The sequence below is a fragment of the Triticum urartu genome, chromosome 7 (assembly GCF_003073215.2).
Source record: "Triticum urartu cultivar G1812 chromosome 7, Tu2.1, whole genome shotgun sequence".
NCBI lineage: Eukaryota > Viridiplantae > Streptophyta > Magnoliopsida > Poales > Poaceae > Triticum > Triticum urartu.
Window position 1 is genome coordinate 253,676,494 of NC_053028.1, and position 17,214 is coordinate 253,693,707.

Here is a 17,214-nt window from a genome sequence, read left to right on the forward strand (position 1 = left end):
CTCCAACACCGTGTTCACTTCCCGGACTCCGCCGGAAAGAGACCATCACGGTTACACACGCGGTTGATGCATTTTAATTAAGGTCAACTTCAGGTTTTCTACAATCGGACATTAACAAATTCCCATTTGCCCATAATCGCGGGCACGGCTTTTGAAAGTTCAATCCCTGCAAGGGTGTCCCAACTTAGCCCATCACAAGCTCTCACGGTCAACGAAGGATAAACCTTCTCCCGAGACATTCCGATCAGACTCGGCATCCCGGTTCTACAAGACAACTTCGACAATGGTAAAAAAAGTCCAGCAACACCGCCCGAATGTGCCGACAAATCCCGATAGGAGCTGCACATATCTCGTTCTCAGGGCACACTCAGATGAGACATCCTACGAGTAAAACCAAACCTCAAGTTGCCCTGAGGTGGCCCCGCAGTCTGCTCGGTGTCTACTCAGTCGGACCAACACTCAGAGGAGCACTGGCCAGGGGGGTTTAAATAAAGATGACCCTTGAGTCCGCGGAACCCAAGGGAAAAAGAGGCTAGGTGTCGAATGGTAAAACCAAAGTTGGGAATTGCTGGAAGAGTTTTAATCAAGGCGAACTGTCAAGGGGTTCCCATTATCACCCAACTGCGTAAGGAACGCAAAATCCGAGAACATAACGCCGATATGACGGAAACTAGGGCGGCAAGAGTGGAACAAAACACTAGGCAAAAGGCCGAGCCTTCCACCCTTTACCAAGTATATAGATGCATTAATTAAATAAGAGATATTGTGATATCCCAACAAGTAAACATGTTCCAACAAGGAACAACATCTCCATGTTCCAACAAGGAACAAACTTCATCTTCACCTGCAACTAACAACGCTATAAGAGGGGCTAAGCAAAGCGGTAACATAGCCAATCAACGGTTTGCTAGGACAAGGTGGGTTAGAGGCTTGGTTCAACAATATGAGGCATGCTAAGCAAATGGTAGGTATCGCAGCATAGGCATAGCAAAAGAGCGAGCATCTAGCAAAGAAAGATGGAAGTGATTTCGAAGATATGGTCATCTTGCCTGAAATCCCGCAAGGAAGAAGGAACGAGTCCATGAAGAAGAAAAACGGACGTAGTCGAACGGATCCTCACAAACACGACGTTATCGGAACCAACCCAAAGAAGCAATCCCCGGAAAGGAGCAAACAACATAGTAAACAACCACCACATAAACATGGCATGATGCACAATCAAGTATGATGCATGTCCGGTTTAATGAAGCATGGCATGGCAAAATGCACAAACAATCCTACAAATTAAGTGGAGCTCAACATGCAACTCCGTTGCATATTGACGAACACCACATTCGAGTTATTTAGTTCGATCTCGTTTATGTACCCAACAATATTCAATGTTGTTAGCATGGCAAGAGGTGAATCATGATGAAACTATCTATCTAGGCAAGTTTAAATGAGGCCGGAACAACAAAACAACAAGTCCGGAAAAATCCTCATGAGCATATTATTAGATTTGGTACTGTTCTGCCCTAAACAATATTTTAGAGTTGTTAAACATGCAAAGTAAAGCCACCATGTTAAGCTAGGCATTTTTCTACCCCATTTACATATAAAGATTATTTAATTCGAAGCTACGGTTATTTAGTTATGAAATAAAGCATTTTAGCATGAAATAGGAGCAAATTTAACCAAACGACATCTTAAACATTTCAAACATGGATGAAAGTTGCATATATTAAACTAGATGAAATTCTAAGCAAGTTTCATATTTGGAGTTTTTACATATGATGCACAGTTTGGGAGTTATTAAATGGATGAAGTATGAGGGCTTTTCTGCAAAACTGCCAACTCTGGATAATTAGCTAAATTCTAAATTCGCAGAACCGAAAAAGATGCCACGGGCCAGATCTATTGGGACTGGGCTGCTCACATTGGGCCTTGAGGCCGGTCGGCTAGGAGAGGGAGGCTGGAAGGGGGCGCTGGGCCTGCTCACCGGCTTGGCCCAGGTCAGTGGAGGTGGCTGCAGGCCTGGGCGGCTCGGGCTGGCAAATTGGGCGGCTGGACCTTGCTGGATCTGGCCCAAGCGGATGAGGGCCACGGTCAACGGGGCGACCGGCTGCGCAGTCCAGGCGATCGTAGCAGAGGGCGGTTCGTCCTTGAGACAGAGAGACAATCGACTGAGAGAGAGGAAAAACAGAGGAGGACCCGAGGACGGAGAGAAGGGGCCGGCGACCTGCGGGGTCCGGAGGCGCGGGACGCAGCGGGTCGGCGAGGAGGCTTCGGAGATGGCCAGATCAGGCTAGTTCGTGTCGAGGAGGCGAGGTAGCAGGCCGGCGTGGAGGAACTCCGGCGGCCATGGCGTCCGGACTTGGCGGGGCGACGAAGAGGAGCAGCAGTGGACAGGCGCGGCTCCTGCAGAGGGACTTGGCGCGGCGATGGAGCAGCTTCCGATGGAGCTGCGAGGGAATTGGGCGCGAGACAGGTGAAACGGAAGCAGCAACGGCGAGGCTTGGAGCTTCGAGTGGTTCGGGCGCCCATGGGTCTCCTGTTGACGAACAGAGACAAAGGGAGCGATGTGTGAGAGAGGGGAAAGCACGGGGAAGGAGGAAGGGGCGCAGGTGAGGGCACAGAGGAGCTCCACTCCTCTGGATCGAAGAGGGAGGAGGAGGCTCCCGATCGAGGCGGCGGGGTTCTCTGGTGGCTTCGAATCGAAGAGCTCGGGCTCGAGCTCTGGTTGGTGGGAGGAGGAATGGGAGGATTCCGATGGGGGATTTGGTCAGGTGGCGGCGGCGATGGGACAAACTCCTAGGTTTTAGGGTTTGATCTGATATATAAATAACAAGTGGATTTTTGGATAGGGGCATTTGGTCCCTCCGATCTTAATCGGACGGTCGCGAAAAAAATAGCTAGGGATTCCAAATAAGAAAAAGGTGATGTTTTGTAGATGTTTGGGGATGATCCAGACAAAACGGTGGCGACAGTCCGGGTCGGGTTCGGGACAACTTTCGGATGCGCGCGAGGGGGGCTGCGGGCTGACGAGAGAGGTTAGGTTGGACCTGGCGGTAGGTAGTGATCTGTGTAGACGGTCTCGAGCTGAGAGAAGAGAAGAGAGAGGGGCCCGACGACTGTTTCCGGAGACCGAAAACGTCCGACGTTAGGCCGGCTACTATTGCCGCTATATTTATCCGTTGGGGCATCAAGCGAACTCCGAATGCGACGAAAATTGACAGGCGGCCTACCTACAACATAAAAACACCGCATGCCAACTTTCATCCCATTCCGAGAACATTTTCTGGCCACTTATAAAATAATATTTCGGACATGCCGCAGGCGCGTGCAAGTGTGTCTGGGCTCAGAATGGACAACGGACGGAACTGGGAGACCCAGACTAATGCAAGTTTTGAAAACATGCAGATGCAATGCGGATGATGACATGGCAAGATGCAACACGCAAGCAAATGACAAGGCCACAACAGCAAATAACTGGACGACAACTGGCGCAACGGTCTCAGGGCGTTACAATATCGCCATCTCTTGGTTGTTATGTTGACAATGAAAGTATACCGCTCAAAATATTATTCACCTCTATTTCAAAACCAAGCTATGGCACCTCTACAAATCCCTGCTTCCCTCTGCGAAGGGCCTATCTATTTACTTTTATGCTGAGTCATCATCCTCTTATTAAAAAGCACCAGTTGGAGAGCACCGCTGTCATTTGCATCCATTACTGTTAGTTTACATTGAGTACGACTTGAGTGGATCTCTTTTACCATGAATTACTATGTCTAGTCAGTCCTTGATCTTTAAAGGTGCTCTGCATTTATGTTTTCCGGTCTCGGAAAGGGCTAGCGAGATAGCATCTTGTTATATCATATTATGATTGTTTTGAGAAAGTGTTGTCATCCGAGATTTATTATTATTGCCCGCTAGTTGATTATGCCATTGATATGAGTAAACTTGATACCTAAGCGTTATTGTGAATGTGGTTAGTTATAATCTTTGCTGAAAACTTGAATGCTGGCTTTACATATTTACAACAACAAGAGCAAACAGAGTTTGTAAAAGTTTTTCTTCATCACTTTCAGTTTGTCAACTGAATTGCTTGAGGACAGGCAAAGGTTTAAGCTTGGGGGAGTTGATACATCTCCGTCGTATCTACTTTTCCAAACACTTTTACCCTTGTTTTGGACTCTAACTTGCATGATTTGAATGGAACTAACCCGGATTGACGTTGTTTTCAGCAGAATTACCATGGTGTTATTTATGTGCAGAAATAAAAGTTCTCGAAATGACCTGAAACTTCACGGATCAAATTTTCGGAAAATATAAAAAATCCTTGCAAAAGATAAAGGCCAGGGGGCCCACCACCTGTCCACGAGGGTGGGGGCGCGCCTGCCCCCCTAGGGCGCGCCCCCTACCTCGTGGGCCCCCTGGATCTCCTCCGACCTCAACTCCAACTCTATATATTTGGTTTCAAGGATAAAAAAACCAGAGAGAAGGATTCATCACGTTTTACGATACGGAGTCGCCGCCAAGCCCTAAAACCCCTCGGGAGGGCTAACCTGGAGTCCGTCCGGGGCTCCGGAGAGGGGAATCCATCGCCATCGTCATCATCAACCATCCTCCATCACCAATTTCATGATGCTCACCGCCGTGCGTGAGTAATTCCATCGTAGGCTTGCTGGACGGTGATGGATTGGATGGGATCTATCATGTAATCGAGTTAGTTTTGTTAGGGTTTGATCCCTAGTATCCACTATGTTCTGAGATTGATGTTGCTATGACTTTGCTATGCTTAATGCTTGTCACTAGGGCCCGAGTGCCATGATTTCAGATCTGAACCTATTATGTTTTCATCAATATATGAGAGTTCTTGATCCTATCTTGCAATTCTATAGTCACCTATTATGTGTTATGATCCGTTAACCCCGAAGTGACAATAATCGGTATATTTACCGATGATGACCGTAGTTTGAGGAGTTCATGCATTCACTATGTGTTAATGCTTTGTTTCGGTACTCTATTAAAAATAGGCCTTAATATCCCTTAGTTTTCGTAAGGACCCGCTGCCACGGGAGGGTAGGATAAAAGATGTCATGCAAGTTCTTTTCCATAAGCACGTATGACTATATTCAGAATACATGCCTACATCACATCAATGAACTGGAGCTAGTTCTGTGTCACCCTAGGTTATGACTGTTACATGATGAACCGCATCCGGCATAATTCTCCATCACTGATCCATTGCCTACGAGCTTTCCACATATTGTTCTTCGCTTATTTACTTTTCCGTTGCTATTGCTATCATCACTACAAAATACCAAAACACTACTTTTGCTACTGTTACCTTTTGTTACCGTTACCACTACTATCATATTACTTTGCTACTAAACACTCTACTGCAGATATTAAGTTTCCAGGTGTGGTTGAATTGACAACTCAGCTGCTAATACTTGAGAATGTTCTTTGGCTCCCCTTGTGTCAAATCAATAAATTTGGATTGAATACTCTACCCTCGAAAACTGTTGCGATCCCCTATACTTGTGGGTTATCAGTTTCTCCGATAGAAATCTTGGGGCACTCTTTGTAGTTCCTTGTGTGGATTGAGTATTATGAATATGAATATGATTTGGTGTTATTCTAGTATGAACTCTAGGATCGATCGAACGGAAAAAATAGCTTTGTGTTAGTTTAGTACGAACTCTTGAATAGATTGATCGGAAAGAATAGCTTTGAGGTGGCTTCGCACCCTACAAACAATTCCTACCTTTTATTCTCCACCAATAGGAACTCGGGAGTGATTCTTTGCTATACTTTGAGGGATAATCATATGATCCAACTATGTTAGCACTATTAAGAGATTGCACTAGCGAAAGTATGGACCCTAGGCCTCCTTTTTAAGCATTGAAATACCGTTTTTGAGCCCGTTTACTATTTGCTACCTTGCTGTTTTTATTTATTCAGATTATAAAAATATATTTCTACCATCCATATTACACTTTTATTACTATCTCTTCGCCGAACTAGTGCACCTATATAATTTGCCATTGTATTGGGTGTGTTGGGGACATAAGAGATTTCTTGTATTTGGTCGCAGGGTCATTTGAGAGAGACCATTTTCATCGTACACCTCTCATGGATTGATAAACCTTAGGTCATCCATGTAACGCCCTTGATGCGGCTATATCTCCCACGTGTCGAAGCATGACTTAGAGGCATAACCGCATTGAAAGCAATGTCGCAAGTGAGGTAATCTTTACACAACCCATGTAATACATAAGGGAAACGAAAACAACATAACGTACACGATCTTCGTCGAGCTCCTCCTTGAGCTCGGTTGCGTCACCTGCACGGTATCATCGGCACCTGCAAACTGGTTTTGGAAGTATTTGTGAGTCATGGGGACTTAGGAATCTCACACCCTCGCGATCAAGACTATTTCAGCTTATAGGAAGGGTAAAAGGTATGAGGTGGAGCTGCAACAAGCGACTAGCATGTATGGTGGCTAACATATGGAAATGAGAGCGAGAAGAGAAGGCAAAAGCACGGTCGAACAACTATGATCAAGAAGTGATCCTAGAACAACCTACGTCAAGCATTACTCCAACACCGTGTTCACTTCCCGGACTCCGCCGAGAAGAGACCATCACGGTTACACACGCGGTTGATGTATTTTAATTAAGGTCAACTTCAGGTTTTCTACAACCGGACGTTAACAAATTCCCATCTTCCCATAGCCGCGGGCATGGCTTTCGAAACTTCAAATCCCTGTAGGGGTGTCCCAACTTAGCCCATCACAAGCTCTCACGGTCAACGAAGGATATTCCTTCTAGCGGGAAGACCTGATCAGACTCGGAATCCCGGTTACAAGACATTTCGACAATGGTAAAACAAGACCAGCAAAGCCACCCAGATGTGCCGACAAATCCCGATAGGAGCTGCACATATCTCGTTCTCAGGGCACACTGGATGAGCCAGACGTCGGGTAAGCCAGCCCAGAGTTGCCCCTGGTAGCCTCGGACATCGCTTAGTTTGAACCAACACTTAGAGAAGCACTGGCCCGGGGGGTTAAAATAAGATGACCCTTGAGCCGGCCGACTCAAGGGAAAGAAAAAGGCTAGGTGGCAAATGGTAAAACCAATGTTGGGCCTTGCTGGAGGAGTTTTATTCAAGGCGAACTATCAAGGGGTTCCCATTATAACCCAACCGCGTAAGGAACGCAAAATACGGGAACATAACACCGATATGACGGAAACTAGGGCGGCAAGAGTGGAACAAAACACCAGGCATAAGGCCGAGCCTTCCACCCTTTACCAAGTATATAGATGCATTAATTAAATAAGAGATATTGTGATATCCCAACAAAATATCCATGTTCCAACATGGAACAAACTCCAATCTTCACCTGCAACTAACAACGCTATAAGAGGGGCTGAGCAAAGCGGTAACATAGCCAAACAACAGTTTGCTAGGACAAGGTGTGTTAGAGGCTTGGCTCAACAATATGGGAGGCATGATAAGCAAGTGGTAGGTATCGCAGCATAGGCATAGCAAAAGAGCGAGCAACTAGCAAGCAAAGATATAAGTGATTTCGAGGGTATGGTCATCTTGCCTGAAATCCCGCAAGGAAGAAGAACGAGTCCATGAAGAATACAAACGGACGTAGTCTAATGGATCCTCACAAACGCGACGTTATCGGAACCAACCCGAAGAAGCAACACCGGAAAGAAGCACACAACATAGTAAACAACCAACACATGAACATGATATGATATGCGGGATGAGGTATGTGATGCATATGCATGATTTGGGAAATGAATGATTGGAACTGGCCTCAACTTGGAAAACCAAAAGTGCCCCTAGAAAGATGAGTTGATTTCGGTCGAAATCGATATAAAGATCGCTGGAATCGGATGCACGGTTTGGAAATGGCAAGCAAAACAAATATGGCACCGGTCTGAGATAAACAGCAAGTAGCCATCTAAATGCAACAAGAACAACATGCTACAACACTCCAACATGGCAAAAAAATACATGGCAGGGATCCACTCAAGATGCTTGACAAAATATGAACACTGAGCTACGGCTAATTCACTCATTAACAGGTTCAAACAAGCATGGCAAAAGGGAAAACAATAACAGGTTTCAGACTTAGTGAAATTAACACAAGGCTGGAATTTATCACCAGGAAGCAATCTTTAGAGCATGAAAACTACATGCTACGGGAACATATCATGGAAAATCAAGGCATGGCATGAAGCTACTCTAAGCACATAACAAAAGTCCCTTAGTGACCTTGAGCCAAAAGGGATCATAAAATACAATTGCAAGCATGTGAACATGACAAAAACATAAAGAGATTCAGACTTAGTGAAAAACTGGAGCATGCAAATCAGTTAACGAGTAGGCATGTTTACGAGCCCGATGCACTCACTACAGAGCATGGCATGACAAACTAAGCATACACCCATCAAGAATACATAGCATAGAAGCTAGACATGGCAAGAACAACAACATAGCATGCACGGATCAATAGCAACATCCTCGGCAAATCGCTAAACATGTCAACAATCTGCCAGGATTCACTTTATAGCAAAAGTAGAGCTCGATTGACTCAAGCTAGGGTGATCCATAAATGCAAACAAAGACATGGATGGATAGAGCACCACAAGGTTAACAAAACATCCTTACTGATCATCCTCCAAAGAGGCACGGATCACTAGGAAACAACATGAACATATGGCATAACGACAAAAACAGAACAAGGACTTAGTGAAATTCTAAGTCCCTGAAATCAGCATTACCGATTACGCTACTTTGCAAGCTTGTGCTAGTCACCATAAATATCACAAAAATACATGGCAAGCACCCCTGTAAAGATAGCATGGCATTTAAAAAAACACATGTAGAGTTCAGAATCATAGCATGCACACATTAATCATGGCAAAAATGACAAAATGCCATTTGCTGAAACAGATCGGTCAAATTCATCACATAGCCCTCTTCCAATAGCATTTCAGGCATCAAGATGAGCTTGAATGAAAATGATGCAATGAGATGAAATGATGTACTCGTCGAGATGAACATTTTGATATGCTACACGCACGAATCGGAGCTACGATGAGGGAGTTATGATGCGATGAAAATGCATAAAAGTACTGGAATCTGGGGACTAAGAAGAATTTCGACCTATTGTGGAAAGTCAACCCGGGACGGAGACATGCGGGACGGAGGGATCCGGATCTAGACGGAGGTGCATTTGGATCGGGGGAGTGGTGGATCTCGTCCCACTCTCTCCGGATCCGGCCGGAGTAACTCCGGCGAGCTCGAGGACGAACTCCGGCGGGGTGGCTCGGGCTCCGGCGAGCGTGCGGGGGCGGCGCCGATGGACGACGCCGGCGAGACGGCGGAGCTCCGGCGTGGCATGGCGGCGACTGGCGAAGGACGGCGACCGGATGGGGGGCGGCGACCGGCGAACTTGAGGCAGCGGGGCACAGTTCATGAGGCGGCGGTGCACGACGTTCCTGCGGGGCACCGGCGAGGAGCAAGCGGCGGCGGGGCAGCTCACTGCGGTGGAGGCAGTGGCCGGCGGCGAGCGCAGCGGCGGCGACGTCGGGCAGAGCAGGCAACGGGCGGCGCGTGGTTGGGCAGGCGCTCGGGCGGCAGCGTTTGGGCCCCGCGGGCCCGTGATGGGCCTGGCGGGCCGCGGGAGGAGAGAGAGGGAGGAGGCGCTGAGGTGGCGACGGCCGGTTGGCTGTGGCAGCGGGGAGGGCGACGTGGCGCAACGCTATTGGGCGAAGTGAGGTGGCGGTGGTGGCGGACATGTCCGGCGGCGCGGGACGAAATGTCCGGCGGCGCGCGAAGGAGGAGGTTAGGGTTCATCTGCACGAAAATTCCGGGAGGGACACATATTTATAGGTAGAGGGAGCTATGAGAGTCCAAATGAGGTGCGGTTTTTGGCCACGCGATCGTGATCGAACGACCGAGATGATGGAGGAGGTTTAGGTGGGTCTTGGGCCACTTTGGAGAGGTGTTGGGCTGCAACACACACGAGGCCTTTTCGGTCCCTCGGTTAACCGTTGGAGTGTCAAACGAAGTCCAAATGGCACGAAACTTGATAGGCGGTCTACCGGTAGTAAACCAAGGCTACATGACAAGTCTTGGTCCAATCTGAAAACGTTTAACACCCGCACACGAAAAGAGGTAGAAAGGGACACCGGATGACATAGGAGCGCCGGATTGCAAAACGGACAAGGGGAAAATTCTCGGATGCATGAGACGAACATGTATGCATATGAAATGCACATGATGACATGATATGCAATGCATGACACGCAAGCAATGGCAAGGCAACAACACCGAATAACTGGAGAACACCTAGCACATCAGTCTCGGGGCGTTACAACACTCCATCACTATGAGAGGATCTCGTCCCGAGATCTAGAATGGCACCGGAGGGACAACAGAAGAGAAAGAGGAGAGGTAAAACTAAGTTGCTTCTTTGACGAATGAGTGAGACCAAAGAACCTTGAGAAGGTTGAACAAATTGAAAGAAATAAAACAACGGAGAAGAACAAAGTTGGAAACACTCTGTTAATAAAGAGGAAAAGAAATAACCAATTTGGGTAGCACTTCTGTTGAGAAGGGATGCAGACTTGATAGGATGAAAAGGACTTGAGCAGAGGACACACTGCTCTGGTTAAATGGATAAGCACGAATCAAACACGAACCTGACAAGACAAAAAGATTGGTTGAAGAGAGCAACATCACAATGCCTCCGGAACAAATGTAAGAATAGAATGGAATGAACGAAGGGAAACAAGATCTTGAGAGAGCATGCTTATAACCAAAGCTAGGACGAAGTTGTTGGAAAACCACCAACGAAAAGAATAAGGTTATGGTCTTATGGAATACATCTCCAATTATGAGGTGACAACCTGCCACTCACGGGAAAAAGAATTGGATTGATAAGAACAAGGAGACGAGAAACTTATTTCACCGGGAGGATAGATGAAGAACTTAGGTTATTTATGAGCACCATAAGTAGCAACAATCCTTAGGGAAGGCTTTAGGTGGAATATAACCCAAGATAACTCCAACGAAGAGGTTGATGGATTTAAAATCTCCCATTCTTGATAACTTGTGAATCACGAAGCACGAAGGGAAATATCAAGAATGACATAGCGCCACCTCAAAAGATATGCGTGAAAGAATTGCACTCCAGATTGGAAGATGAAGAAAAAAAAACTTGAGCTCCTTAGAAAAGAATGTTGATGAACACTTCGAGAAGGAATTAAATCCTTGATCAACCACCTACTACCTTCTCTTAGGTAAAAAAGCATAAAACAAGATAGGCCCTGACTCTCCATTATGGAGAATTAATGGAGATTATCCTGTCTTCAATTCTTGCCTTTCGCACAATGTTGCTTCCAAGTACCTCCTTACGACTGTCCATACATTTTTTCCATTCTTTCATTTTCATGTCTCCACTTCTTTTAGAAATCCAATATGGACAGGTGAGATTCATAGGATGACCTGACCGTATGTTCAAAACATCAAGACGACCATTTTGATACATCAGATGAGGCACACAATCATTTGGGATTTTCTGTTGAAAAACATAGTAATAACTTCCCAGTTAGTATTGTAGTTAAGTTTTAAAACAACTTATGCAAAAGATGCACGGATGTCGTAATACTAAAAAAATCTTACCATGGCATCTCCATGGATGTTATCATAGTTCAACACATGCACTAGTGGCATGTATTGACCATAATGTGGAGGAGTTTTATAATAGATATTGTAATTCTCAAGATCAGTACAAAATGTGACCAGATGATTTTTCTCCTGATAAGTTAACTCAGAGCCATCGGTGTAGTAGGTTCTGTCTACCATGTTCCGCACATTGTTTGAACAATGAAAATAAGTTGTCCATGGAAATAAGTTGTCAAGTATTTTGAAATGAACAATATAAATTAGTTAATAACTATGTTTGAGAAACTCACATAGCGGTAGAATTGGAAGCGTATCAACAAGGACCCAAATGTCCATATTGTCTTGGTCGATGTCAGGATCACCAAGATCCATGGTGTAAAAGTGCTACTATCCCTGTGTGGTTTTGGTAATTCCTAACAGCATATAGCCCATTGAGCTAATGCTATTTCAAGATAAATATTTCAGGAAAGCTCAATGTTTTGGCATGGCATGGATTAGAAAGTGGACCCCTCAAAATACTAAGAACACATGTTGGCTCAAGCTCAAGACTCTACATTTTACTTTTAGTGATCCAAGATCACATTAAGTCCATAGGAAAAGCCAATACTATTAAAAGGGGATGAGGTGTTGCTTAATGAGTTACTTGCTCAAAATGCTTAGTGATATGCTTCAAAACCCCGAACTACTTTCTCACATCCACATATGTCCCAAACCAAAAGCCAAACTTGGCCCCATCGAAATTTCCTACCCGGCGCCACCGAGTTCACTTGACATAGCCACTGCCACAAACCCTAGTCATTTCGGTCTCACCGATAGGGATCCCAGTCTCACCGAGATGGGATTGCAACCTCGTTGTTTCCCTTCATGACGTTTCGGTCCAACCGAGATGCGCGATCGGTCCCACCGAGATTGCAATGCAAACTCTCTATTTCCCCTTCGTAATGTTTCGGTCTAACCGAGATGAGCGAATCGGTCCCACCGAGTTTGCCTGACCAACTCTCTGTTTGCCTATTACCAAAATCGGTCCCACCGAGTTTATGTAATCGGTCTCATCGAGATTACGTTATGCCCTAACCCTAATGGAATCGGTTCCACTGAGTTGACATGTCGGTCTCACCGAAAATCTTAACGTTCACATTTTGAACTAAATCGGTCTGACCGAGTTTCATGATTCGGTCCCACCGAGTTCGGTGATTTGTGCGTAATGGTTAGATTTTGTGTGGAGGCTATATATACCCCTCCACCCACTCCTCATTCGTGGAGAGAGAGCCATCAGAACATGCCTGCACTTCCAACATACATTTTATGAGAGAGAACCACCTAGAATTGTGTTGAAGTCAAGATATTCCATTCCAACCACATAAATCTTGATATCTAGCCTTCCCCAAGTTGCTTTCCACTGAAACCATCTTTCCACCAAATCCAATCCTATGAGAGAGAGTTGAGTGTTGGCGAGACTATCATTTGAAGCACAAGAGCAAGGAGTTCATCATCAACACACTATCTATTACCTTTTGGAGAGTGGTGTCTCCTAGATTGGCTAGGTGTCACTTGGGAGCCTCCGTCAAGATTGTGGAGTTGAACCAAGGAGTTTGTATGGGCAAGGAGATCGCCTACTTCGTGAAGATCTACCCTAGTGAGGCAAGTCCTTCATGGGCAATGGCCATGGTGGGATAGACAAGGTTGCTTCTTCATGGACCCTTCATGGGTGGAGCCCTCCATGGACTCGCACAACCGTTACCCTTCGTGGGTTGAAGTCTCCATCAACGTGGATGTACGATAGCACCACCAATCGGAACCATGCCAAAAATCTCCGTGTCTACATTGCGTTTGCTCCCTCCAAACTCCTCCCTTTACCTTCATATGCAATTATTTTACATTCCACTTCTATACTCTTAGAATTTCATGTGTAGGTTAATTACTTGACTTGTGCTAAGTTGTTAAAATCTGCCAAGGCTTAAAATTGGGAAAAGGCTAGATTTTTATTTGGTCAAGTAGTCTAATCACCCCTCCTCTAGACATAATTTCGATCCTACAAGTGGTATCAGAGCTTTGGTCACCATTTGCTTTGATTTATATAGCTTTTGGTGATCATAGCCTTGGTTTCACAACCTAGGAGAGTATGGCGTCTAGCGAGGGAAATTACCACCGTAGAGGTCCTTACTTTGATGGTACTAATTTTGCTACTTGGAAGCATAAGATGAAAATGCATATTCTTGGACATAACCCTGCCATTTGGGCTATTGTGTGTATTGGCTTGCAAGGTGAATTCTTTGATGGGAGAGAACCGAACCGTGAAGCTACTGCGGAAGAGTTGAAGATGCTGCAATACAATGCTCAAGCTTGTGATATTCTCTTCAACGGATTGTGCCCCGAAGAATTCAACAAAATCAGCCGTCTTGAGAATGCAAAGGAAATTTGGGATACTTTGATTGATATGCACGAAGGTACCGACTCCATCAAGGAATCCAAATTGGATGTGCTTCAAAGTCAACTTGACAAGTTCAAAATGAAGGATGGTGAAGGTGTCGCTGAAATGTACTCTAGGCTTGCTCTCATCACAAATGAGATTGCCGGCTTAGGAAGTGAAGAGATATCCAATAGATTCATCATCAAGAAGATCCTAAGAGCCTTGGATAGAAAATATGATACCGTGTGCACATTGATCCAAATGATGCCCAATTACAAAGATCTCAAGCCAACGGAAGTCATTGGAAGAATTGTTGCTCATGAGATGTCACTCAAGGATAAGGAAGAGCTTCACAACAAGTCAAGTGGTGCTTACAAAGCCTCATGTGATGCTCCCACATCATCAAGTGAGAAACAAACCTTCAACAAAGAATTGAGCCTAATGGTGAAGAACTTCAACAAGTTTACAAGAGTAGAAGCAAGGAAAGAAGTTCCAAGTCAAGGTCTTACAATGACAAAAGATCTTCTAGTCGTGAGCGCAATTGCTACAACTGTGGAAGGCCCGGACACTATTCCAATGAGTGTATGGCTCCCTACAAAAGAAGAGAAGATTCTCCCAAAAGAAGAAGTAGAAGAGAAGAATCACCACCAAGAGAGAGAAGGAGTAGAGATGACCGTTATGAACGAAGAACATCACGGAGAAGCAAGGATTCGGAAAGGAATGACAAGTCATCAAAGAGCTACACAAAACGAAGACATCAAGCTCATGTTGGTGAATGGGTATCTGGCTCCGACTCCGGCAATCACTTCGAAAGAAGTTATCACTCTGACTCCGAATACACTCAAGATGAAGGTGTTGCCAGTCTAGCACTTGTGTCAACCAACTCCTACGACATACTTGAGTCACCAAATGAAGGAATTGGAAGATGCTTCATGGCTAAAGGCCCAAAGGTATCACACCCCGAGTATGTTGATTTCAATACTGATGAAGATGATTTGCTAGGTGATGATGATTTACTTGTTGACAACTCTAGTTATGAAAACTATGATGAACTTGCTATTAATCATGCTAATCAAGATAAAACAAATGACAATGATAAGAAGGAGATTGAGCGTCTAACTAAAGAACTAAACACTCTTAAGTTAGCTCATTAAGCTACCTAGGAAGATCATCGAGAACTTTTAAAGACTCATGAGAAGCTACTCTTTGAAAAGCTCAACCTTGAGCAAAAGCATGAGTTCTTAAAAGCAATCAATGATGATCTTCGCAAGCCAAGTTACACTTGAGCAAAAAAATAGTTTATTGAAGGGAATTATAGAGAAAGGTGTTTACAAGAGTCTTGCTGGAAGTAAGCAATTTGAGGAAATTGTACGCAAGCAAGGAAGACACCGGAAGAATCAAGGTGTTGGTTTTGAACGAAAGTTCAATGCCAATGGAGTTGAGTGGGAAGAAGATCAATACCCCAAGACGAAGTTTGTTCCTCAATAAGAGAAGTATGATCCTACTTCTTTCCAAGGAACACAAGCTCAAGATGATCTTCCACCACAAGACCACAAGCTAAAAGGCATGGACAAGCTTCAAGAGGAGATTGATGCATTTGAAGAAGCACCTAAGGCCTTGGTCAAGTGGGTTCCCAAGACTACATCAAGTTCCACTTCATCAAGTACGTCTACAACTCCAAGGATTCCCATCAAGATGGTGTGAATCCCTAAGAAGAAGAACTAGAGAGTTCTTGAGGGTGACTCCGCCAACATACTTCACTCTTATCATCTTGGCAAGGATGAGTGCAAACAACTTCCATATCTTACACTAGTTCAAGGAGTCACAAACCCTCTTGTTGGTAAGACAAGGGACAAGGTAACCTAATGCATTCATGGACATCATCTCATGTGAATATCACTCTATGTCTATGGATATCCTTGTTTGTTCCTGGCGGGACTAACCCGTGTAGGTATTGAAAGTGCAACTCACTCCAAAGGATCGCTCCGAATGATCTACATCAACATTGAGCATCTACATCTTCAACACCTACATGAAGTCATCATCGACAAAACCCAAGGTTAGTTCATCCCTCTTAGGGGGGATATCACATCTAGGGGGAACTTTACTCTAATCAATTGAGCTAAAGCAACTCTAATGATGTGAGCACAACAATGCTTTACGTAAAAGTGGCAACCCCACTTGTGCTTAAACGATGAGTATGACCTATGATCAAATGTTCTCATTTGACTCATAAGTCAATATACTCATATATAGATGACCTAGTCATCGCCAAATTGCTTGATAGATGCTAGAGTGATTGTGCATGTTTTGTCACATATTTCATTTGTCATTTTATTGTGTGAGCATGTTGGATGCATATTTTACTCATTCAAGTACATCCATTTGTTGCTTTGATTGTTTGGCTTTTTCTCTTTTGCCAAATGGAAGGACAAGAATGCCTAAGAACTCCCTCTAGCTATCTATGCTTTTCTCGTCTCAAACTCTATTCATGCTACATCACAAAGTTTGATCAAGTCAGATTCAAACCACTCTGTGTGAGGAGCACTTGGAGTCCTCGATCCGTCATAGACTTAAACTTCCAAAACCTCTTTGTGCATTTCGGTATGACCGAGTCATCCACTTCGGTCACACCGAGTTCACTAAGTTGATCTAGGTTTTCCATCTTGGTGCAACCGATTTGAACTTTTCGGTCACACCGAGTTGCAGTAACCGCTTGCGATTCTACATCTCGGTGCCACTAAGTTGTTCCACTCGGTCACACCGACAGGGTCGGGATATATAAACCCACGGGAGAGATTTTGGCAATTTCTTCGAAACCTCTCAGCCCGCGCGTATCCTGCTTTGCCGCCTCGGGTCTCCGGATCGTCTACTCGTCGCCAGCGAACTCCCGCCGCTGGTTTCCATCACCGTCAACGGAATTGTGCCCCTCCGTTGCCGCCGTAGCGAACTCCGCTGAACTAGGGTACGAGTTCGATCCTTTGTTCTATTCTTTTAACTCTCATTCGGAGAGAGTTGGGGATTTCGTTATTTTCACATTTGAGTTGTCTCAAATTTTGAAAATAGGATCTTTTGATTTTATTTATTTTATCTTCAATCATTTC